Source organism: Anser cygnoides, chromosome 2 (genome assembly GCF_040182565.1).
Source record: "Anser cygnoides isolate HZ-2024a breed goose chromosome 2, Taihu_goose_T2T_genome, whole genome shotgun sequence".
Taxonomy (NCBI): Eukaryota; Metazoa; Chordata; class Aves; order Anseriformes; family Anatidae; genus Anser; species Anser cygnoides.
Window position 1 is genome coordinate 13,413,449 of NC_089874.1, and position 25,952 is coordinate 13,439,400.

The window sequence follows — 25,952 nt, forward strand, 5'->3', positions numbered from 1 at the left end:
TATCTTTAAAAGAAAACACAATGTATCCTTACATTTTGCTGTACTTTGTACCATGTTCCTTCATCAGGTTAGCCTTAATGGCAGATTTGGAACACACTAACTCTAAGGAATGGACCATTAAAATCAGAGAGACTATAGAATATAGTAGAGAAAAGCTGGGAGAAAAACAATGGCAATTCTCAACCCAAACCATTTTATGATTCTATGAATTCTGTCTCTGCTGTGAATCTTTTTGGACCATAGGTTCTTCCATTTCCTTTCCTACTCAATTGCTGTGGCCATTTAGAAGGTAAACTCTCCTGAATGATCTTCTCATTCTATGAATTTCTATAATAACTGATATAATGTGGCTTCAGTTTTTCTTGAGATATATATTGAATATCAATAAAAGCAACAAATAATAACAATCACTACCAAACAGAAAATAATTAGCTGTCATTAAGTCCATTTACAAAAGATATCAATTACTAAACACTCTTAATATGTGAGCATCATCCTGGAATATGAGATTAGAGATAGAGGGAAACATAGTGAGGGAACAAACAAGCCTGTTTTACCTTTGTTTGGTAAGAAAGAATGTCTATATCTCCTCATCCATAGTGCTTAATCTCTAAAAGGTGTTTCCCTTCCAGATGTAATGTTCAGGTTAGAAGAGTATTGGGTACTCTAAGATTTGAATATGCAATTCCTTGAGTATTTTTTTTTCTTTTTTTTTTCCCCCCTGGATAAACCTAGCAAATTGAAGAAACTCCCGATCTGCTACAGATGAAACCTGGAAGATGATGTAGACAATATAGTATTTATGAGATTTGATTTTTCATAATTTCATGTAGTTTGCCATAGAAAATGCTGAAAAGAATCCGGGGGTGGGGTGGTGGGGTGTGTGTGGGAAATAATAATAAAATTAAAAAACAAACAAACAAACAAGCAAAAAAACAGTTTTAATGTACAACTGAAAACAGCCATTTGTTCCAATGAGTTCTCTTACACCTGATTAGTTTTAAAAATATGGTTGCAGAAAAAAAGAGCGTTTTCTTATTCACACTAAATGACTTTTAAGGTCAAAACTTAAACTATCCTATGGCATTTAATTACCTGAAAATGCTATTTACTACTTTGGGCAGTACAATGTTATACTGATTATCATTTAATTACAGTACAAAACATAATGATTCATAGATGCAAATTTATTTATTTTAGGATTTGTGATCCATTATACAAAATGGTAATTATAAGGAAAAAAGATAAAAGTAGGCTCAGAACAGATTTCTTCTTTTTAATTTGGAAGAAAAAAAAAAAATCATATCCATTTAACCTGCAGAAACACTTGCATTATGATACTGTTTTCTCTGTTTACATACAATGAACCATACATATATTAATATATATAAAACTACCAGTATCAAGACATTTCTGTAATAGTCTAAACTAATAGAAAATAAAAATAATTAATAATTTAAAAAGTTGTATTAAATAGGTAAAACAATAGTCTAAAACAACCTGTAATAGCCTGAAACAATCAACAACCTTGATTAATTATGATTACGCCAACTAAAATACTTCCTCTCATTAGTTTAGTAATTCATTCGTAACCCCAACCTAAGATGCTGTACACAAAAGCCCAAGGAGCACAGAAGCTGGATAAGCCTCTTTCTCTTGAGAGAGATCTCTCAAGATCTTCTGAAGTGCCACTTTTATTTCCTGTGCTTGGTCTGTGTGGTGGCTCTAATGGCACTCAATCATGTGTTCTGGATCCCAAATATACTGACCAACTCTTCTGCACCAGTTGGCCAAAAGATGGCCATGCTAGCAGGAAAATGGAAGAAATGTTGACATTCTTATGATCTATAGGCCCAGAAGCTGTGTGCAGAGGCTGGAGCTGGAGGCACAGGTGAGTTATTGTTCTTGCACATGGCCTTTGAATATGAATTAGCAGTAGTAGCAAAAAAAGGAATTTAACTCAAAGAGGATGAGAACCATTAGTATGCCATAAGCCATTATGCATGGCTTTTTGGTACAGACGTATATTTTGGAGGATCAAAAAAAATAATAATAGCAATCAGATCATGGTTAACCAGTCAGTGGTTGCCAAAAGTTTCGGTGCCACAATAACTTTTGCAGGTCATTTAGCTTATGCATGAAGATAAATATCTTTACCTGTCCACACATGTGTGTCTAAGAGAATTTAGATGTCAAATATAGTCTTGTGGTGATTGAAAATTTAGTCAGCATAGTCAATGGAGCATAGACAGTTATTCAGTTCACCCTTAAGTGGTTATCTACATTCTCCTCTGTGTAGTTGTCAAGTATCCATTGAATGTATTAACTAGAAAGGCTACTTTCAATTGTTTTTCAAAGGTCATGGCAACCATAAGATGTTCCTGAGGTCTGGAGCAAACTTGTCTTCAAGAAGGGCGAGACGGAGGATCCAAGGAACTACAAGTCATTCAGACACCTCAATCCCTGGGAATGAGATAGAACAAATAATTTTGGAAACCATTTCCAAACTCATGAAGGACAAGAGGGTGACTGAGTATAGTTAACATGGATTTATGATGCCTGACCAAACTGATAGCCTTCTATGATAAGATAAATGGCTTAGTGGATGAAGTGAGTACAGTGAATGTTGCTTATCTTGGTTTCAGTAAGGTTTTTGACGTTGTCTTCCATAACATCCTCATGAACATGTACATAAAGTATGGACTAAATATACAGATGGTGAGATAGACTGAAAACTGTCTGCAAAGCTCAAAGAGTTGTGATCAGTGGCACAAAGTCCAACTCTAGGCCAGTTACCGGGGTTGTGCTTCGGTCATTGATACTGAGTCCAATACTGTTTTACAACTTCATTAATGACCTGGATGATGGGACAGAGTATACCCTCAACAGCTTTGCAGATGATACCAAACTGGGAAGAATGACTGATACACCACAGGCTTGTGCTGCCATTTCAGAGGTACCTCAACAGGCTGGATAAATGGGCAAACAGGAATATCATGATTTCAACAAAGGAAAATGTTTAAGTCCTACACCTGGAAAGGAAGAACCCCATGTGACAGGCTGGGGATAAACCAACTGGAAAGCAGCTTTGCAGAAATGGCCCTGTGGGTTATCATAGACACTCAGTTGATGTGCCATTGCAGAAAAAAAAAAAAAAAAAAAAAAAAAAAAAAAAAGTCAGTTGTTTCCTGGGCTGCATTGAAAACAGCATTTCTGCCAGTAGGTCAAGGGAGATGACACTTGACCTCTGCTCTGGTCAGGTGCATTCTGGCCTCCCCAAGGCCAGACAAGAGACCTAGTCATATTGGAGTAAGTCCATAGCAGGGTCACAAAGGTGATTAAGTAACTAGAGAATCTGTTGTACAAGGAGAAGCTGGGAGAGATGGTAATGTTCAGCTTGGAGAAGAAAAGGCTCAGGGAGAATTTTAGTCGTGTATATCAATACATGATGGGAGGGGTTAAAGATGAAACCAGGCTCATCTCATTGATGCTTAGTGAAAGGTAAAGAGCCAACGGGCTCAAACTGAAATGGGCAGAAATTCCGTTTAAACTTAAGGAAGAACATTTTAACATCAAGAATGATCATTGGACCAGATTGTCCAGAGAGACTGTGGAGTCTCCATCTTTGGAGATACTAAAAATTGAACTAGACAATATCCCTAGCAGAATGTTCTAGCTGGCTTCGCTCAGAGCAGAAGGACTGGGCTGAATGATCTCGAGAGGTCTATTCCGACCCCAACTAGTCTGTGATTTATATGATTTTTTATGAACAACTAAATCAAGTCTTTGGTGTATCAGAAGTCTATCTCAGTGACTTGCAATCATTTTGGGATTTGCTTTGAAGATGATGCTGATTTTTAATACATGCATTTATTACTGTTGGTTATTTGATGTAGTTCTGGTAGCATTACTTTTTCCAAGTTACCCTGGTTTAGCAGTATTTTCAACTATCAGATATGAAAAGACAGAATACAAAAAACCAAACACCTTTAATGCTTTAATACTTTTGTGGATATAAAGCGAGCATTTTCTAGCACCTGCTATAGACACAGGGAGAAATTAGAAAACTCGGGATAATAAAAGGAAATGAATATAGTTCCACTAGCTTAAAGAAACAAGTGGAAGAAATAGGGAAAACTGTACCATATTGACTTTTCAACCTGAAACTGTCGTATGCCAATGACTATTAGAAGAGGATCAGATGGTCATTTAAAAGTCAAAAGACAGAATAGAAAACATAATCTGATTACTTTTAATGCCAATATTGTAAGGTCAATGTCAGATTTTTGCTGTTTGACTGATGAATTTCAGTCTTCTAAAGCCAGCAATATTCCAGGTGGTGTCTGTGCTGCCACAGGCCCACCCACAGATGTTTCATTAAAGTACTGAGATATTAATAGTGTCCCAGTAATACCACATCAGCTTCTCTGTGCTGGCACCCTCACAAGACTGTGAAGCAGACCCTGTCACTTGCACACCAGCTGGCTCTGGTCCGGTTAGTCTCTGCCCATCTGCTTCTTGCCATGTGCTGACCACTGTGTTTGCTTATTTTTCATTTCTAGACCAGTGGCCGAGGTAGCCTGTATTAGCTGGTTTAACGTTGCTATAGACTAAGTAATACTGTAATCTTTGCATATACAGATAGAAATTAGCACATTGCAAATACAAATAGAGGTTAATAGCATACTGGTGAAAACAAATAGAATGTATTATACAAGCAAAATATGATCTTAAGATTTTCCTGCTGCGAGACAGAACCACAAAAATAAATATTAATCCAACAAAATTTGGACTCTGCGGGTCCCAGAATTATGAAATTAGTGTAATTATATCCCAAACATACTTAGAGTAAATCTCTCTAACCATGCAATTAGAACTTGAACTGATCCAATTATGTTATGTAATGGTGTAGAGTAATTATGCGTAATGACACAATTATAATTTGTGATTATATCTTAAAAATCCTTCTGAAACTTTCAGAAAGAATATTGGGCACAAACTGCCACTCTTCTTTTCAAAATGAAGACACTCATCAGTTTCAGATATCGATTCCAAAATATTTATGCTGTTTGCAAGTAAATGGTGTATTATTTAGGAAAAAAAAAAAAAAAAAGAATACAGAGATCTAGTTGCTTAAAAATGATTTCTAAAGGCAAAAGAAAGTAAATGTAACATTCGCTGCAGCGATGGCTAGAACTATTTAAAATGTACTTTTATAAAGATATATGAAAGGAAATTTTTGCCATGTATATCAGAATTTCTGTGCCAGTAGTCTATCTTGGCACTCTTCATTACAGTACCTCAGTACCCTTCCTTGTATTTATTAACAGCATCTCTATAAAGCAATTTTATATAAAAAAGAGATGGCAATAAAAGTTTAAGAATTTATTCATTTATTTATTTATTTATTTATTTTTTGCAACAGGAAAATACATTTTAGGGTAAGTAGGTATTTTGTCACAATTTTTCAAAACACGTTTTGTTTGGCTGAGAGCAGAGAGCAAACACCTCTACTACAGAGACATTCAAGGTGGAATAGCACTCTGGAGACATTTGTCATCTCTCATATTTCTCACTGAGACTAAAGCCACAGTTGTTCATTGAAAAAAATGTTCTGTCTTCACTGTCTTAACAATGGAAGTGAAGCCAAGTGTCTCATGGTAACACCATGCTACTGAGCAAAGAGAGGCCAGGCAAATACTGAGGAAAGGTCCAGGTAATTCTTATTTTCATTGAAAAGCAGCCCAAAGTAATTTCAAAGACTACCTTTTTAAGGTATTCTTATAGCTTACTCTTATAAGCTTTTATATTGGGAAAGTACAGACAAAAACCACTACCATTCCTGTAACTGAACTCCACATTTTTTATTCCTTATTATTAATTAAATAAATAAATAATTAAATAAATAAAGTTATACAATCCCAAAACAGGAAAATCTTATAACTCTTCTTTATACATCTCATCTGTTTGAAATACTTCTCCAAAAACTGTTCTGAATTGTCATTCAACATGACATTTGTAAACAGTAGGAAAATGTGATTCTAAAGATAAGTCTAAGATGACATTTGTCACTAGGGATGAGATTAGTCTGACTAAATTGTGGACATCTGCTTTGACTTAATTGTATAGGCATCCCACTGTTATTATGGTGGATCAATCAATATAGTCAATTCTTATCTGCCTGAAGTAGATTTTTAAAAGAACTCAGCTGAATTAGCCTAGAAGTGTCTGATCTCAATTTATATAGAATTAATCATTTCACTATATCCATATACATATATTCATATATATATCCATATATATCTTTTTTTTTTTTCTTTTTGTCTAGTGATATTATGGAAACTAGTGGGGAGTTTAATATGTAACTTGTATTTATCACTGTGGAAAATATGCTTTGTATGTGTATCAAGTTTTGCAGCTCTAAGTAGAATTTTTTACAGCTAACCGATTTCTGTTTATGTCTGAAGTATCTGAACTGTGATGCTACAGATGACTTTCGATTTTTAAAGGTGATCGAAGGTACAAGCATAATCACAGGCAATATTATCTGTGTTGCCTTTGAAGCGCCATTCTGAGCAGTACTTTTCCATAATTTGGTGTTAGTTAAGTGCTGTGTTGGCCTAATAATAACAACGGACAGAGTTTTGAAAGGAGAGATAATATCCTTAATTATACCAACTGATATTGCTAGGATAAAAAATAAAATAAAATAAAATAAAATAAAATTAAAATTAAATTAAATTAAATTAAATTAAATTAAAAAAAAATAAAATAAAAAAGCCTTTGAGCTTCAAGGCTTACAAGTTGGTAAAAAGACCCTGGGAAGAAAATCTTACTTGAGTATTTTAAACATACGTGTGTGTGTGTGAGTGTGTGTAAAGAAGATTTTAATTTTTTCCTGCTCTACGGTTACTTTAATATATTGTTCCTTTCCTGGATGTCCTGAATTTTTGCTTATATTTCTGAATTGGGTAACTTGTTACTTAGATATGCTGAAGATATGTTAAAGTGTACTGTATTATTAGAAAATAAAGTATTTGTGATATACTTCAGAGTTCTTTCCTCTGTGAAATTTTTGAATTTTATGAATATCTGTAGTGCTATGAAAACATTTATTGACATTATTCAGTGTTTCCAAAGTTTCCTGAAGGAAGTCTTCAAAAAATCATAATCTATTTCTTCTATTTTTTAACTGGCCTACTTTTTGTTCTGGAATATAAGAATTGTGTCCAACACTTCTAAAAGTAGGATTCACATTAGATATTGGAAATTAATCAACAGGTCTGAGGAATGCTGGAAATGTGAAATGAGACTGTGTTTTCTCTCTGTTTTTTCCTTAGGGCACTAAGATTTCTATTGTCTGAAAATTTCGTCTCTCTTTGGGACGCAGTGATAGGACCAGGAGGTTTTCTGTGAACTGCATTACTTTTATTTAACTCTGGTACATGTTGTAGATATACGTTATAGAGAAAAACTGCCTAAAGTTGCATATCATCTAATACTGAAAGATTATTATGATTAAAAAAAGAAAAATAAAAGGAGAGAAAGAATGAGAAAAAAAGCTCTTGACAAAATGTATCTAACTTAGTATGAGCTCTTAGGCATAAATATAGTATACATTGTATAAATGAATACATGTATAAATAAATAGGAAGTCATTGAAAAAGTCAATCTTAGGGACATTACTGCATAAGGAAACAATAAATTGGAGACTGCTGTAACAGAAAGTAAAGAGGAAGGAAGCTAAAATACAATTAGAGCAGAATGAAATTAGCAACAAGATTATGGGAAATTTTGATAAAATTTTACATTTATTATTATAATTTTTAGGAAAATAATGCAGGGAATTAAGAATCCAAGTCACAACGCCAGGTAAATATACTCACCTGGATGCAGAAGGTATAGAATTAAATTGGTGTTTGGTCATGCTCCTTCTTTTTCCAGAACAAGTAACTAAGAGTGTTCTACATGATTCTGACGTTGAGTTAGATGTGAAATTTTACCTTGAACCTGAGAAATCTTGTTGTCAGTTTTCTTAAAAATATTATATGAAAAGTTTCTCTTTTGACAATTACAGAATTTCTGATTAAAAAAAAAAAGACAAAAACTTAAAAAAAATCCAAGCCAGGTTTCATTTTTTGCTAAGAGACAGTGGTAATAAATAAATAAATAAATAAGTTCACTTGTTTACTTGTTTACTATGACAAGATAAAATATAAGAAGGAGTAGGACTTAGGGAATGAAGAGGATCCAGTCTGAATACTTTTAATAGGGAAAGGTGAGAGGATATCCACAATAAAATGACTAATAAAGAAATGAGAGGAAAGCGGTAGGGATAGTGGAGTATATTGCTTGTTATCTCTCAGGAAGTAGCTACTTACAGATGCAGGTACCTAGATATTAGCTAAGGAAGGAATAAAGTACTTCAGAATGAGGTATGCCAAAGGAGACTGAAAATGGAAGAATAGTTCTGATGATAAATGAGTATTCTCCAGTCTTGGAAGCCAGAAACTTCAACACTTTCATGTTTCTAATTTCACTGGTACCTAAGAAAGAATATGTTATCCAGCAGTGACTTTCTTTACTGTTTAATTTCTTAACAAATATATCAAACAAATTAATGAAATACATTTGGTGCATATAGAGACTGAACCAGGACTGACAGCTTTAATTGAATAATTGCCATTTAGCTGCTTAAGATTACTACTCACACAATGTTCTTAGCTGTCTGTAGCTTTGACAACTAAATAAAAGATATAGCCACATCCTACTGGACAGTTTCCAATGAAATCTTAAGAACTTATCAAGAATTAAGTAATGAATCCAAAGCAAATATTTAGCAAACTGCCTTTTTTTAATCTTTCATATTGCTAGTGTTAATAAAAGTCGTTCAGGAAGATTTGAATTTAGATACTCTGGGGAAATGTGCCAAGCATTCCTGGCTCAGCAATTCCAGGATCTTTTTTTTTTTTTTTTTTTTTTACATTGAGGTGTGATGGGTTGCAAGAGTCACTATTTATCTTCTTGATAGCAATTTCATATCAAACCATCCTTTTCAGGGAGTCACATTCTGAACAGGAATTAGAAGATGGTCACAGAAATATTATCTGATAAACTGCTTGAAAGAACAATTACTGTAGATAAAGACGAATCATTGATTAAGAGTTCACTTTCCTTGGAAATCCTCTGTCTAAACTCATGCTGAAATCACAATTAAAATATTTCCTTCAGTCAAGGTCATAAAAACTCACAAATATATTCCCATAGCTACTTAGAGGCATTTAAAATATTCGAGTCAATGTTATTACTGTAAGGCCAAGAATACATTTTCAACTTAGAACTAAAAGCCTATTACTCTACAAATAACTTAGTGGTGCTTAAAGACAAATGCTCTCACAAAAGTTTATACAACCTGGGGTGACGAACCAAATGGTCAATGCTGATGAAGGAATTAAGGGAGAATATTTGGTAACCTTTGCCAGCTGCAGGTGTAGATGTGTAGATGATTCTGGCATGAGACATTAAAACATTGGCACTATTTGCTGCTGTTACTTGTAAGTAACAGCAGCAGGAGTGACAATAGCTAAGAACTCTCCAAGAAAATAACATAAGAGGCAAAGCTCTTTTTCACAGTAAGAAAATTTCTAAGATTGTACCTGAATGAATAAAAGAGACTAACTATGTATATAAGAACTTGTTTATATGATTATTGTGCTGTGGCTTGAGGAACATTTACAGATTCACAGATTCACAGATTTCTCTAGGTTGGAAGAGACCTCAAGATCATCGAGTCCAACCTCCGACCTAACACTAAGTACTCCACTAAACCATATCCCTAAGCTCTACATCTAAACGTCTTTTAAAGACCTCCAGGGATGGTGACTCCACCACCTCCCTGGGCAGCCCGTTCCAATGCTTAATAACCCTTTCGGTAAAGAAGTACTTCCTAACATCCAACCTAAAACTCCCCTGTCGCAACTTTAGCCCATTCCCCCTCGTCCTGTCACTAGGCACGTGGGAGAATAGACCAACCCCCACCTCTCTACAGCCTCCTTTCAGGTAACTGTAGAGAGCGATGAGGTCGCCCCTGAGCCTCCTCTTCTCCAGGCTGAACAAGCCCAGCTCCCTCAGCCGCTCCTCGTAAGACTTGTTCTCCAGACCCCTCACCAGCTTGGTCGCCCTTCTCTGGACTCGCTCGAGCACGTCCATGTCCTTTCTGTAGCGAGGGGCCCAAAACTGAACACAGTACTCGAGGTGCGGCCTCACCAGAGCCGAGTACAGGGGCACAATCACTTCCCTCGACCTGCTGGCCACACTGCTTCTTATACAGGCCAGGATGCCGTTGGCCTTCTTGGCCACCTGAGCACACTGCTGGCTCATATTCAGCCGACTATCCACCAATACTCCCAGGTCCTTCTCGGCCAGGCAGCTTTCCAGCCACTCATCTCCCAGCCTGTAGCTCTGCTTGGGGTTGTTGCAGCCCAGGTGCAGGACCCGGCACTTGGCCTTGTTGAACTTCATGCAGTTGACCTCAGCCCATCGCTCCAGCCTATCCAGATCCTCCTGCAGAGCCTTCCTGCCCTCGAGCAGATCGACACACGCACTTAGCTTGGTGTCATCTGCAAACTTACTGAGGGTGCACTGGACGCCCTCATCCAGATCATCGATAAAGATATTAAAGAGGACCGGCCCCAGTACCGAGCCCTGGGGGACTCCACTAGTGACCGGCCTCCAACCAGATTTGACTCCATTCACCACAACTCTCTGGGCCCGGCCATCCAGCCAGTTTCTAACCCAGCGAAGCGTACGCCAGTCCAAGCCACGAGCAGCCAGTTTCTTGAGGAGAATGTTGTGGGGAACGGTGTCAAAAGCCTTACTGAGGTCAAGGTAGACCACGTCCACAGCCTTTCCCTCATCCACCAAGCGCGTCACTTGGTCATAGAAGGAGATCAGGTTCGTCAAGCAGGACCTGCCTTTCATAAACCCATGCTGACTGGGCCTGATCGCCTGCTTGCCCTGCAAGTGCCGCGTGATGACCCTCAAGATAATCTGCTCCATGAGCTTCCCCGGCACTGAGGTCAAACTGACAGGCCTATAGTTCCCCGGGTCTGCCCTCCGGCCCTTCTTATAGATGGGCGTCACATTGGCTAGCCGCCAGTCAACCGGGACCTCCCCCGATAGCCAGGACTGCCGATAAATGATGGAAAGCGGCTCGGCCAGCTCCTCCGCCAGTTCTCGCAGTACCCTCGGGTGGATCCCATCAGGCCCCATCGACTTGCGCACATCCAAGCTCCGTAGCAGGTCGCCAACCATTTCCTCATGGATAGCGAAGGCCACATCCTGCTCCCCATCCCCTTCCACCAGCTCAGGGCACTGGGTGTCCGGAGAACAACCGGTATTGCCGCTAAAGACTGAGGCAAAGGCGGCATTAAGCACCTCAGCCTTTTCCTCATCCTTAGTAACTAGGTTTCCCCTCGCATCCAGTAAAGGATGGAGATTCTCCCTAGTCCTCCGTTTCGCGTTGATGTATTTGTAAAAGGATTTTTTGTTGTCTTTAACGGCAGTAGCCAGATTGAGCTCCAGATGAGCTTTGGCCTTTCTAATTTTCTCCCTGCACAGCCTCGCTACATCCTTGTAGTCCTCCTCAGTGGCCCGCCCTTTTTTCCAAAGATTATAAACCCTCTTTTTTCTGCTAAGCTCCAGCCGCAACTCTCTGTTGAGCCAGGCCGGTCTTCTTCCACGCCGGCTCATCTTTGGGCACGTGGGGACGGACCGCTCCTGTGCCATCACGATTTCCTTCTTGAGGAGCGCCCAGCCTTCCTGGACTCCTCTGCCCTTCAGAACCGCCTCCCAAGGGACTCGGCCAACCAGCGTCCTGAGCAGCTCAAAGTCAGCCCTCCGGAAGTCCAAGACAGCAGTTTTACTGGTCCCCTTCCTGGCCTCGCCAAGAATAGAGAACTCTACCATTTCGTGGTCACTCTGCCCCAGACAGCTTCCGACCACCACATCTCCCACCAGTCCTTCTCTGTTTGTGAAGAGAAGGTCTAGCGGGGCACCACCCCTGGTAGGTTCACTGACCAGCTGCGTCAGGAAGCTATCTCCCACGCTCTCCAGAAACCTCCTAGACTGCTTTCTCTGTGCCGTGTTGTGTTTCCAGGATATGTCCGGGAAGTTGAAGTCCCCCACGAGGACAAGCGCCGACGATTTTGCAACTTCTGTCAGTTGCCTATAAAACTCCTCATCCGTCTCCGCATCCTGGTTCGGCGGTCTATAGCAGACCCCCACCAGGATGCTAGCCTTGCCGGCCTTCCCACGGATCCTAACCCACAGGGATTCAACCTTATCATTCCCAGCCTGGAGTTCCACAACATCAAAAGATTCTCTAATGTAGAGAGCCACGCCACCACCTCTTTTGTGCTGCCTGTCCCTCCTGAAGAGCCGATAGCCAGGCATTGCAGCACTCCAGTCGTGGGAGCGGTCCCACCACGTCTCCGTGATGGCAACCAAGTCGTAGCCTGCCTGCTGCACGATGGCTTCCAGCTCCTCCTGTTTGTTACCCATGCTGCGTGCATTAGTGTAGATGCACTTCAGCTGGGCCATCGCCTTCTTCCCCGGCCTAGCCATTGTTTCCCCCGGCACAGCTCCAACAGGCCTTGTTTGAGCCCCGTCCCCCTTCTTACCTAGTTTAAAGCTCTCTCTATGAGCCCCGCCAGCTCCTGGCCTAGGATCCGTTTTCCCCTTGGAGATAGAGACCCGTCTGGGGCCATCAGGCCGGGTGCCGAGTAAAGCTCCCCATGGTGAAAAAACCCAAAATTTCTATGCTGGCACCAGCCTCTGAGCCACCTATTAACCACATGAGCTTTCCGCGTCCTCTCCGTGCCTCTCCCTTCCCCCGTAGGGATAGACGAAAACACCACCTGCACTCCCGCTCCCTCCACCAATCGTCCCAGCCCCCTATAGTCCTGTTTGATGGCCCTGAGGCTTCTCTTTTCAACATCATCGCTGCCAGCCTGGACTATCAAAAGCGGGTAATAGTCAGAGGGGCGAACCAGGTTTGGAAGCTTCCTGGTAACGTCTCTGACCCTGGCCCCAGGGAGGCAGCAGACTTCCCTATGTGTGGGGTCAGGCCGACAAATAGGGCCCTCCGTTCCCCTGAGGAGGGAGCCGCCCACAACAATCACCCTTCTTTCTTTCTTGGTGGAGGCAGTCCTGAGGCGTGGAGTCAACTTCCTCACCTCAGGCATCCTCCCGGGTAGGCTTCCTACCTCATCCTCACCCACGGGTCTCTCGAGCCCCAGGGCCTCAAACCTATTGTTCAAGGGCACCTGGGAAGGCGGTGCCGGCAGGGGAGGGCATCTCCTGCGAGGTCGAGCAGGGACCTGTCTCCATTCCTCCTCAACTCGCAGGTCCCCTCCCTCTGCCCGATGGCAACAGGGCAGGGGGTCCACCCCCCTTTGGGGCGTCTCACCCTGGTCCCTCTCCCTCCGCTCCTGCAGGGAGTTGCTCCACCAGTCTATCTCCCGCTCGCACTCCCTGATATCCCTCAGTCTCTGCACCTCTTCCTTGAGTTCCGCCACCATGCGGACCAGGTCGTCCACCTGCTCGCACCTCACGCAAGCAGTCTCCCTGCCTCCCGCCGATGGCAGCAAAAGGCTCAGGCACTCCCCGCATCCTGAGACCTGAACTGCCGCATGTTTGGACGGGCAGTCGGTCTGGGTGTGCACTGACTTCCTAGAGAAGGCACCGTGCCTGGTGGAGACCATTGTAGCCCAGCTGACAGGAGAGTGCCGTTAGAGGAATTGTCCCTAAGGGCGGGTGTGAGCGCTCCGCCCTGCCTGCGCCAACTGCCTCGCTAACTGCCGCGTCACTCCCACCGCGTCACTCCCTGTTTGCCGGCCCTGTTCGCCGCGCTCCTGGTCGCTCGCGCTCCCTAAGGACTGCCTTTGAACGGCCGGGGGGAGGAGCTGACGCTGTCGCTGCTGGCCCCGCCTACGCTTCGGCAGCCTCCCTCACGAGGGCTGCCGGTGCCTGGCGGCTCCCTCACGTAGGCTCGATGCCCGAAAAATAGCCCTGCCTGTCCCGATCCCGCGCTCCGCTGCAGCACGCGTCTGCCCCGGAGCCGGTCGCCTCGGCAAGTGGCTCTGAAAAGGCGGTGGTGCCCGATTTAAAAGGCCCGCCGCTGACGCTGTCGCTGACGCTGTCGCTGACGCTGTCGCTGCTGGCCCCGCCTACGCCTCGGCAGCCTCCCTCACGAGGGCTGCCGGTGCCTGGCGGCTCCCTCACGTAGGCTCGATGCCCGAAAAATAGCCCTGCCTGTCCCGATCCCGCGCTCCGCTGCAGCACGCGTCTGCCCCGGAGCCGGTCGCCTCGGCAAGTGGCTCTGAAAAGGCGGTGGTGCCCGATTTAAAAGGCCCGCCGCTGACGCTGTCGCTGACGCTGTCGCTGACGCTGTCGCTGCTGGCCCCGCCTACGCCTCGGCAGCCTCCCTCACGAGGGCTGCCGGTGCCTGGCGGCTCCCTCACGTAGGCTCGATGCCCGAAAAATAGCCCTGCCTGTCCCGATCCCGCGCTCCGCTGCAGCACGCGTCTGCCCCGGAGCCGGTCGCCTCGGCAAGTTTGTTCAAATTAAAGTTATAATGGTCAGATATTGTGAGCTATAATGAATGCATTCAACTTTTAGCAACTGGACTACTTACTTTTATGAGAAGAAACCCATGTTCTATTTGTTAAGGTAGTCTCTAGCTTACAATTTGTTATTCAGACTTACTTTTTTTTTTTTTCTTTTTGTTTGTTTGTTTGTTTTGCTTTTTTCTCTTGGACAACGTACTCTTTCTCTTAAAATCTAACTCTGTTCATTACAGACCTCTGAGTCTACAGCTTGGGATCAAGAAATCATGCTCCTCTTGTCTGGTCTACCAGTGCAATCTCCCATCTCATAATAATGAGGTGCTTGAATAAGGGAATAAGAACTTGAATAAGTGGGTGTAATAACTAAGAGAAAAACCACTAAAAATGACACACCTAGATGTTTCTTCCAAATGGCAGAAAGTTTTGATGTGTTACTGTGTAATTTCTTCAGTAGTTTGTGGTCAGCAAAGAGGTGATGAAACTGAGGGAAAATGGTAGAAGAGTGAATTTTCTAAAGATTCAGGGCTCCATCCTTAAAGGAAAAACAAACAAACAAACAATCAAACAAACAAACAAACAAACTGCTTTTGAATGAGATAGGACTGACTTATGTAGACATTTCCCTTAAATAGATCATAAAAATTCCTACTTCATTCCATTGACTATAAACGGATTTCAGGAGTCTGGCTCACATCTATGTGTTTACGATGCAGCTGTCTATGTTTTGGCTGAGCCAGCAGGATGGCCTGGTGTGTCTAGAAATTTGAACTGTGTTAGCCAGCTGTAACAGTGGCAGAGTCTGGATGTAAAGCAGTGAAATCTGCCCCCCCCAGAAAATCCTGAACTGTAATCCCTCTTCCTATTTCTCAACCATGACATAAATACATTTATCAATGGCTATCATTTCAAGTAAAGCAAAGGTCCTTCAGGGAAGATCATTTGACTGTGATTATAACAAGATTTCAACTCCAATCTGTATGAAGTATATGATCTAGATTGCAGTGGTTTATATAACAATGTAACATACTTATTTTAAGGAAACCATGATCACTTGCAGATTAACTGAACTGAAGGCTGTGTTTGTGAAGTCACATATTTTCTGAAAGTAACATGACTTTGGGGGGATTCTCTGATGTTTTAAATAAAAAAGGAAAAATTATTTAATCCTTTTAATATATACTGCATTACTGGGAATGTTGTTTGGTGATATTTGAACATCTTCTAAAAAGTTCTAAAACTTTGATTACCTAGTGCTTGTCATCAAAATGGAAAAAAAAATAAATCAGGTTAACTCCATGTTTTCTGATTACATTAAAGCCAAAGTTCTTGGCTGATACAGGGTTATATTGGATTGTAACAATATTATGAGAATGTAAAGAGAAGGAAATAATTATAATCTGGCTACATTCAAGAATTTATCTGCCATGTTTCAGTCTCCTATAGTCAATAGATGATTAAAAGCATTAAGCAATGATATGCTGACATTCAAGAGATCACTTTCTAAATATCTTATTTGCAAAGAGTATTGTCCTGGTAAAATTATATCAAACAAAGAAAGCAAAAAACAAACAAACAAAAAAATACTGTTACGATGCCCATGACCTCAATGTTGGGTAATGTATTACTCTTTTATCATTTTCAAAAGTATTTTCAAATATTTTTCCTGTTACGAATTTTCCTATTTTCTTTTATCACATGCAGCGTTATTCTGATATCAAGGTGGTTTTACGTACTTAACATTTTATTTCAAATGTAAATTATTTCTCATAATGAATTCTTTGGCAACTGATGCTAATTTCCATAAATATTCCTAATGATTAATTTAAGTGATCAGATCAGTACTTAGAAGACAACTAGTTACAGAAAACAAAACACAGTTATTGTACTAATTCAACCACTAACTGCTGTGAGCAATTTATGAGTGCATGCTTTCGGGACAGAAGCACATTGTATCACTGAGAGAAATTATGCATTGGCATGAATAAAATGGCAACTATTATTATACTGATAGCATCTCTATTTCTAATTAGGTTCTAATTGCCCTTAAAACTTTTGTCTTTTCTTAATAATTTCTAAGAATTCTTTTCTATGGCTACTGTTCGTTTTACAATAAAAATTCCTGTTATTTTTAGCACAGCACTGACTGTATTTAAACAAAATGTTTATTTTGTATGAATATATGTATTCTTGAAATACTGATATGAGGGAAAAAATAAACTGAAATTAAGGACTACTGTAATCCATCCTATAGAGAAGATGCTATGATCCTTTTGGTCTCCTGCAAGGCGAAAAAAAAAAAAAAAAGTTAAAAAAAGAAAGAACAATTTATTTCTAAATTACTCTTTGAAGGTTAAACAGCCATGCTGTATTGTAGTAATAGAGATAACAGCGTTAAATGTTTTTCACAGTGTACTTAAACTATATGCATCATCTGGATCTTAATGTAATATGGACTTATTTTAAGGGATTTTCATGTACATGAACTCCCATTTATCTTCATTGCAAACTCAAGAATCCATTTAAAATATATGAAATTAAATCTTATTCAGATCTTTGTAGACAATTATTTTGATCTCACCTATGCTCTGCTTGCTCTTCCGTATCTCCAGAGGGCACTTCCAACCTGTTTATTTGTTTAAAATTTATAAAAATGACTGTTCAATTAAAGAAAGAAAAGATTTTAGAGGATACTGATTTTGTGGCACAGGAAAAGCATACACTACCTTTGTTTAGAAACAATTAGCATAACTGATTAATAATCTAGCTGCCGTGAGCAAGGGCAGTCCTAGGTCTAAACCTTCAAACGTGGTGTTTCCAAATCCCTCTCTCACCTTCTTCTGACTGCATCATGACAATTGCCCATGTGCAGACTGTTTCTATGCCTCACAAAAAGTAGCCTGCTCTTTCCATTACAGTCTTAAAAGATTTTTATTTTTTTTCAGGCATGATGTATTTATGTGTCTTTATGTGTCTTTGGTAGTATGATTCTGTAAAATGTAGCAACTTCCACAACTGCCTGTTTGATCTTTAGCACTTTGTTTTTCAGTTTGCACTTTTTGGTTGAGCACCCAGCCAAAGGATTTGTAAGTATATGGGAATGGAAAGTAAAGGGAACGTACCGTACCATATCAGGAAAAGTAAGACATGAAGGACAAGGGATCACAGATGAGTGATGTGAAATGGATCACGGGGAGTGAGAGAACTAGGGAAAGTGAAGGTTTTGGACGATTTAGGGCCTACGCTCCTAATCACCTGATGGAACTTGACTATATTCAGTCATAATCCCAAACGTTATTATAGGACCTAAGTATAGGATGATGTTGCAGAGGGTAAGGTGGCATCCAAATCTTAAATAGCAGAACCATTTAATAAAAAATAAATAATAATAATAATAAAAAACACCTTCCTGACATTCTTTTTATTTTTTTATTTTTATTTTTTTCCCCTAAATATGAAAAGTTTCTTCTACTGTTGTAATACTCTTGGTCCATTGAAAGCAGTTCATATTAGTTAAAATAATTGTTTTCTATAGCTCCTTGATTTTTGGAATGGGAACCTTGTATTTCTTAATATTCACTATCTCCCCAGAGGGAGATTTTTCTAACCCTACATAAAATCAAGAGATTAGCCTTTAGTTTTATAGCATACTTGAAAATTGAATAATAGCATATTAACATATAAAATAGCATAACTGAAACTGCATAATTAATATAAACATACTAATAAAATAATAAATAACAATAAAATAGTATAAAATATTAAAGTGGCATATTAAAATAGCATAAATGAAAATTAAAACTAGAGACTGACATTTTCGATCAATCCGTTAGTTTTTCATGTCACCTAATAGAACTAGATTTACAGAAGGCTGGTTAAAAACAAACAGCTGGAACAAGTTCTCTGAGTAAGGCCTTTTGTTAGCAGAATAGAAGCATCCTTTAACAGCATGGCTAATAATTCATTCTTTCATATTGGATTCAAAGGTTTTAGGTATTTTCCTTGTCATGCATTCAGTTTGATGAGCACACTTACAGGTGAAGGATCTTATCATTCTCTAAAACAAAAGTAGTTCCTATTCTCATTATGGTAAATGGCAAAATGTCCAATCAATTTAGCAATCATAGCAACATACCCAGAATTTAACCTACCATTTTATCATGGTGGACAGTATGGAGTATTGCTGTAAAAGTTTGTTTCTTCTGCTTCTCTTAACGAAAAAGAAATCCATCATATAATGATGAGTGCATGAGTGTGATTCCTATATGCACATATATTCTTTTTAATGCTCTTTATGTTAAATTGAAAGCCATATGTAAAGCTTATGTTTCTTCTTACTTAACCTGATCCAGCAAAACATTTTGGCAGGTGCTTAACTTCAGATGGTTGAACACTGTCATTCTAAGTCAAAATGAGTTCACGTACCTTAAAAGGTAAATTTGATGTTTATATGATATAGCATGTGGAATGGAAGTTAGCCTTCAAGACTGCATAAGCTATAAATATTTTGCTAAGCAGGCAAAATGAAAATAAGGTGGAGGAGAGGGATATCTTCTAGGTCAAAATAGAAATGAAAAATGTTATTTGAGTTTTGTCAGTCTTGCTTCATTTTCTACTTTTGCTGTTATACGCTTCCTGAAAATGTTGCAGTATCCATACGAGGAAGTGCAAGTAAATACCTGGAAATTCTTTGTGTATTATCCTCATCAGCAACCCACCTGAATATTTTATTTATCATTAGTCCAAGGAGAACACATATACTACAATGTCTGTCTTTGCTTTCCTGGGACAAGTTGCTCAATAGCCTGTAAATACACAGTGGAGATTCTCATTCAAGATTTAAACAGACAAGTGGGAGAAAACAGAGTATAAAACCTTCAAAAAAGCCATGATCCAGTTAAGATAAAAGAGAAAGTAATTAACTGCTTACTAATGATGCAATGATCATTTGCCTAGAATAGAGGTTTCAGTCTGCAGTCTTGAGCATTCACAGGAACTGAAGCTGCTCAGCACCACAGAGAAGCCCTTAGGGCATTGTACAGCACATTTGCCAAACACAGACATTATCTCAGCCTTTGCTAACCTAATTAAAGACATTATGTCACATAAAACAATGTGAAACTGGAAAAACCTGAAACACTGAACCCTATTTTGAAAGAGTTGCACTCTTTACGAATGCTTGCCTAGCACACGATAACTGCTTTATTCAAGGCTTTCCCATCTGCAGCATTTTATTATCTGCCTACTCCAACACACATTCCTCTGGAGGCAGTACGGGAAGAGGCAACCCACATTCTGAGAACTAAGCCAACTCACATCTCACTGAAACTAATTATCTTAACATTAGGAGTTGGATACTTTGGAAAAATATTCAAAACTTTTTCACCTGTATGTTTTAACTGCTCCGAACAGCAGATAGAAACATTCATTCTTGCTCCATTTTCACAACTAGCCCTTCAGATTACTCTTAAGACTAACTTAGTGGAAAACACCTGGCCATACTAATTCCAAGACTAGAGCTCACTTTTTACAAAAAAAAAAAAAAAAAAAGGGGTCTGGAACAATTTTCCATTCATTTGAAAAGGGAAAAGCAGTCTTCTTGTTAACCTAGTCAAGTCCAAATACACAACCCATGCAAGTATCCTCAAAGTTAACATACAAGTAAGACTAGAGTAAGGATTAAGGAAGGCAAATTCATGAAGCCAGAAAGGAAGTTGTTGCATTGTTCTGTAGAACAGGATAAGACACTCTTGTGGGAATGGGAGTGATCTTAGAGTTTATCTCCTCTGGAAAGTTATACATTTGCATTAAGAACAAACTACATAAACTGTATATGAAGTATTCCATTCATTTATTTCTAGGTATTTTGAAGTTCTCTCTAAGGCACAAACACCTTTCCATTCACTGTATATGGAACTGAAGTTTCCAGTTCAGACTTCTCAGTTCTGCTACTGGAGTCTTTTCTCTATGTTTGTTTATGGATTACAAAAAGTTAATGCTCAAGGTACAGTTATTGGTCTTAGTTTTAAGTGGTTAAATCAGATTCATGATCTAGGAGCAGAGTTACCTTCTATAAGGAATAGCAAGGAATAATCCCTTACTAGTGCTGAGAAACAAGCACCTTGCCACACAGTGGTGACAGAGGACCTACCACAGCTGTCTCAGTTTCACATGTTAAGTATTATCAGTGGGATTTATCTCACCTAGGTTAAGACACTTTGGCTTAGTCTAATTGGGTCACTGTACGCTCACTTAAAAAAAAAAAAAAAAAAAAAAAGTATGTGTGTTGTCTGCCCCAGTAAGATGCCTATCTTAAAATGGATTGTGCTATGGAAACATCCGTTTTATCCTCTGAATGCTATCTTGAGTAATTTCCTCAGATTCAAATGTTTAAGTTTTGGATGTCCAAGTCTGGGCAGATGACTCATACTTTGTGTTGAAAAGCTTGCATTAACAGTTAGTCATACTCTGAATCCAGTGAGTGACTGCTCTTTGAGTCATGCCTATGTAGTCTACTATGTGCTTAGGAGGTCTTTCTCAACAGGTGCTCTCTGACTTCATCAGTTCTTCCATTTGGCTTTTGAAGCTCATAGTCAAGCAGGCCCTCTCAAGGACTCCCACTAGAGTTTCTTTGCTGCTTTTCTTTGGGTATTCAAGGCTAGGATCTTGAATACGTATATTTTGATGTCTATCTTTGATGACTACGATGTTGATGGAAGAAATGGATTATCTTCACTCTTTCTCCCTCTCCCTATCTTTCTTATTTTTGGGTTCAATGACAAAGATTGCTACTCATGTCACTTTGAAGTATACAGAGAAGACAGGGACAGCCTGTGCATTGGAAAAACTCTTCTCCCTGAAATGGGGTAAGAGGTAGACAATCCTTGAGTGAATGTTTGGAATATTTGGGATGAACTGGAGTAGCCTCAGAGTGCCTCAGTTGGAACTAAGTTGTGGTGTGTAGGCTAAACATGCAAGCAGGCTTAAAGGCTCTGAGCAGTACCAATGAACTGCACAACTGCAGGACAAGAAGCAGTGACCTATGCCCTCTCTTCTTCCCATCAGAATCTGTCCTCTTGTGAGACACTTTCAGACTCTAATGAATTGCAAAGACAACTGAATCTAAATATCAGAAATCTTGTTTTTCATATATACTTTTATATTTACTTCTATTTGGTGCTTCTCTTGGTTAGTACAAGCCATACATTTCATTCCAAGCTAAGTGAATGTATTGATTAAATAGCTGCTCATAACTAATATCCCAGATAAACAAATAAGGCATAACTTTATCTATTTTTAAATTATTTTTCTCTCTTTACGTACATAGGGAAAGGAGGGGAAGGGAAGGGAAGGGAAGGGAAGGGATTTCAAAATATGTTGAAATCCTCACACATGCAAATATGTGGATGAAGAAAATAAGAGTGGAGGAGACAAAGAGGACAGGTGGCAGTAGTTTTTGATATTTACCCTTCTTTTCAACATCTAATTATCTTACTGTGTAACTTGCCAAGAGATTCTGAAAACCTACAGTCAGGGGTCAATGTAGATCAGTTAGATGGGTACACAAATAATTGCAGATGATGGTTTGGAAAAACATAAAATTTGACTAATTTACTTCATTATAATGCAGTATATATATGTATATAAGTATATAAGTATATATATGAATTATAAGACTGAAGAAATATGAAGTGACTAGAATATACATTTTAATCGAACACCTGAAATTGAAAGGTTTATAAAGTTCAAAATGATCTTGATGTCTCTTTTTCCTCCTCTCATGATACCCAATTTCTTCGTAAGTCATATATTTTTGACAAATTGGAGTTATGTTAGATGCACGATACTGTTTGTTATGTTATAGTGTAGTGGGTTTATGTGGCAAGGTTTCGGTAGTGGGGGGTTGCAGGGGTGGCTTCTATGAGAAGAATCCAGAAGCTGCCCCATGTAAAGTAAGGGGCTGTTTCAGCCGGCTCCAAAGGGACCTGCAGAGTCTGAGCCAATAAGCGAAGTTTTTTGCACCTCTGTGAGAGCATATTTAAGAAGGGAAAACAAACAAACAAACAAACAAACAAAAAACTTCTGGGCAACAGCAGCTGGAAGAGTGAGGAGTGAGAGCCAGCCCTGCAGGCCCCGAGGTCAGTGCAGCAGGAGGGCAGGAGGTGCTCCAGGCACGCAGCACAAGTTCCCCTGCGGCCTGTGGAGAGGCCCCTGGTGGAGCAGGCTGTCCCCCTGCAGCCCATGGGTCCCACACGGAGCAGATCTCCACGCTGCAGCCCGTGGAGGAGCCCCCGGTGGAGCAGGTGGATGTGGCCTGGAGGAGGCTGCGGCCCATGGAGAGCCCCCGCAGGAGCAGGCCCTGGGCCGGAGCTGCAGCCCGTGGAGCAGGAACCATGCAGGAGCAGGTGAGCTGGCAGGAGCTGCTGCCCATGTGAAACCCATGTTGGAGCAGTTTGTTCCTGATGGATGGACCCCATGGTACAGACCCATATTTGGAGCAGTTCTTGAAGAGCTGCTGCCTGTGGGCAGCCCCCCAGACTCAGTTCGGGAAGGACGGCATCCCGTGGGAGGGACCCCATGTTGGGGCAGGGGCAGAGAATGACTGTGGGGGAGCGAGTGGTGGAGGTGAAACGTTAGGCACTGACTGCAGCTCCCATTCTCCATTCCCCTGCACTGCTCGGGGGGAGGATGTGGAAGAGGGTAGGTGGCAGAAAGGTGTTTCTTTCTATTGATTCTCATTTATCTAACTTGTTAGTAATAGGCAATAAATTTCTCTAATCTCCCTATGCTGAGTCTGTTTTACCCATGTTGATAATTGTTAAGTGATCTCCCTGTCCTCATCTCAACCATTGAGCCCTTTTTATTTTATTTTCTCCCCTCTCCCTTTAAGGATGGGTAGTGAGAGATCAGTTGTGATGGAGCTCAGCTGCCCACTTGAGTAAAACCACCACATATACAAACTGATGAACCAAACTGAGGATCCTGCGTAATTGCTAATACATATGAATGTGATACAATAGGAAGACTGGAAGAGTAGATGTGGAAACGAGGAAGAAACTTAAAAAGACACAGTGGAGAAGAGAGGAGATTGAATGACACTAATTATGCAACTAAGTGCAAACAAGTAAATGATGACTGATGAAATAAACCAGGTTAGGTCAATATTCATTCAAGAAGGAATGAAAGAGGTTGTAATTCTGCTCTAGCTTCCTTAACCTGCCCTGTTACTCTTGTATCTATAAAAAAGATATCTATAGTGAGATGACTCTACTACAAGCAACTTTAATTACTTGAAGTAATTACCTATTGACAGGATTGACTTCACAAAATAGACTAGAGCAGAAATTACACTGAACAAATTATGCTGAAATATCCAGCGTATTTCTTGACATGACAAATTTCTCCTCCAATTAGTCACTGAGAAAATGCGAGTTTTAGTGCATTATGTATAATTCTAGTAAGCAGCAGGGTCATAGAGAAGAGAGACACTTAGAGAAAGGAGACTTTTGTGCTGAAATTGCTGAAATAACATGAGTTGTCTGTGCTTAAATGTGTGAAATACTAAGCACAAAATAAATCTGTAAAGCAGATTTCCAATATGAAGAAAAGAGACGGAAAAATAAAGAAAACTGACTGATAAAAAAAAAAAAAGAGAGACATTTAAAAGGCTGCTTGAAAATTTAATGGGAAATTAGAAAAGGTAGTCATTAGAGGTCAGAAAACATTAGGATAAAGTAAAAATAGCTAAAACTTGTGTTAGATATTGCACAGAAATGAAGATAAAGGATAAAGTGATCTTTGACCACAGAAATTTACAAGAAAGCCAAAGTGGAATTTGCAATGAAATAAGAAGGCTAATGTTAACTTTGAAAGGAGATAGAATCATGTGCGCAATTTTCAAGTTAGACAAGGATGCAGATCCTTTTTACAGAAGGAAGGGATGCCATCCAAAGGGACCTGGACAAGCTTGAGAAGTGGGCCCACATGAACTTAATGAGGTTCAGCAAGACTAAGTGCAGGGTGCTGTACGTGGGTTGGGGCAAACCCAGGTATGAGGACAGACTGGGAGAAAAACTCATTGAGAGAAGCTGTGCAGAGAAGGACTTGGCGGTTCTCGTGGTCAAAAAGCTTGACATAAGCCACCAGTGTGTGCTTGCAGCCAGGAAGGCCAACTGCATCCTGGGCTGCATCAACAGAGGAGTGGCCAGCAGGGGAGGGAGGTGATTGTGTCCCTCTGCTTTGCCCTTGTGAGATCCCACTTGGAGTACTGCATCCAGGCCTGAGGCCCAGAGCACAAGAAGGATGTGGGTCTGTTAGATGGGTCACAAGTTGTTCAGAGGGCTGGAGCACCTCTCCTGTGAAGAAAGGCTGAGAGAGCTGGGGCTGTTAAGCCTGAAGAAGAGAAGGCTCCAGGGTGACCTTATTGCAGCCTTTCAATACTTAAAGGGAACTTATAAAAAATACAAAGAGCATCTTTTTGCTTAGTCAGATAATGACAGGGCAAGGGGGAATGGTTTTAAACTAAAAGAGGGGAGATAACATACATATGTGAATAATCAGAGAGTCTAATTAACTGGCATTATGATGATATTCAGATGGTTACATGCATGCTGATTAAGAAGTAAATGGTAATGTCCATTTCTGAATGCAAGAAGAATTACTATAAGTTATTGCAAGTCTGGTAGAAAATATTCTTAATGATTCTATTAAATTTTTGGAATGACACCATATCCCTTCAGAACAACAGTTATTAGATCCACGTTTAAGCAGGGGGGGAAAAAAAAAAAAAAAAGCACAAAAATGAAAGCTCTTGCATGTAATAATAAATAGCAAAAAGTGTTGTTAGAAATTGTCAGCTTATCCACTTATCCACTGGGGATGGTATATGAACCAGAAGCATCAGTAAACCATTAATGACATGTGAACACGCACAGAAAATTGTATCCCCAGAAAGTATTCGGTAAGGGGCTGTCAAATAAATAGAGATAAGTACTAAAAAGCCAGTGGTACAGTGCCATGAACAGTTCTAGTTTACTTTGTTCAGAAGAACAGCATTCACACTGGAAAATGTACATAAGGGGGCTACCAGAATGAACAAAGTGAAAGACCTGTTTTACAAAGGGAAATTAAAAGAGGATTTGTTTGTTCTTTGTTATTGTTATTGTTGCTCATAGTGATGGTTTTTACCTTAAGGAAAATAAGAGTTAAAACGTATTTCATAAATACCCTGAGTTTACAAACATCATGTTGAAAGAAGGCAAATTTAAAGTAAGTGCTGGGACAAAAATAAATGAGCTTAATCTAGTCCTGATGTAGAAACAAAAGGTT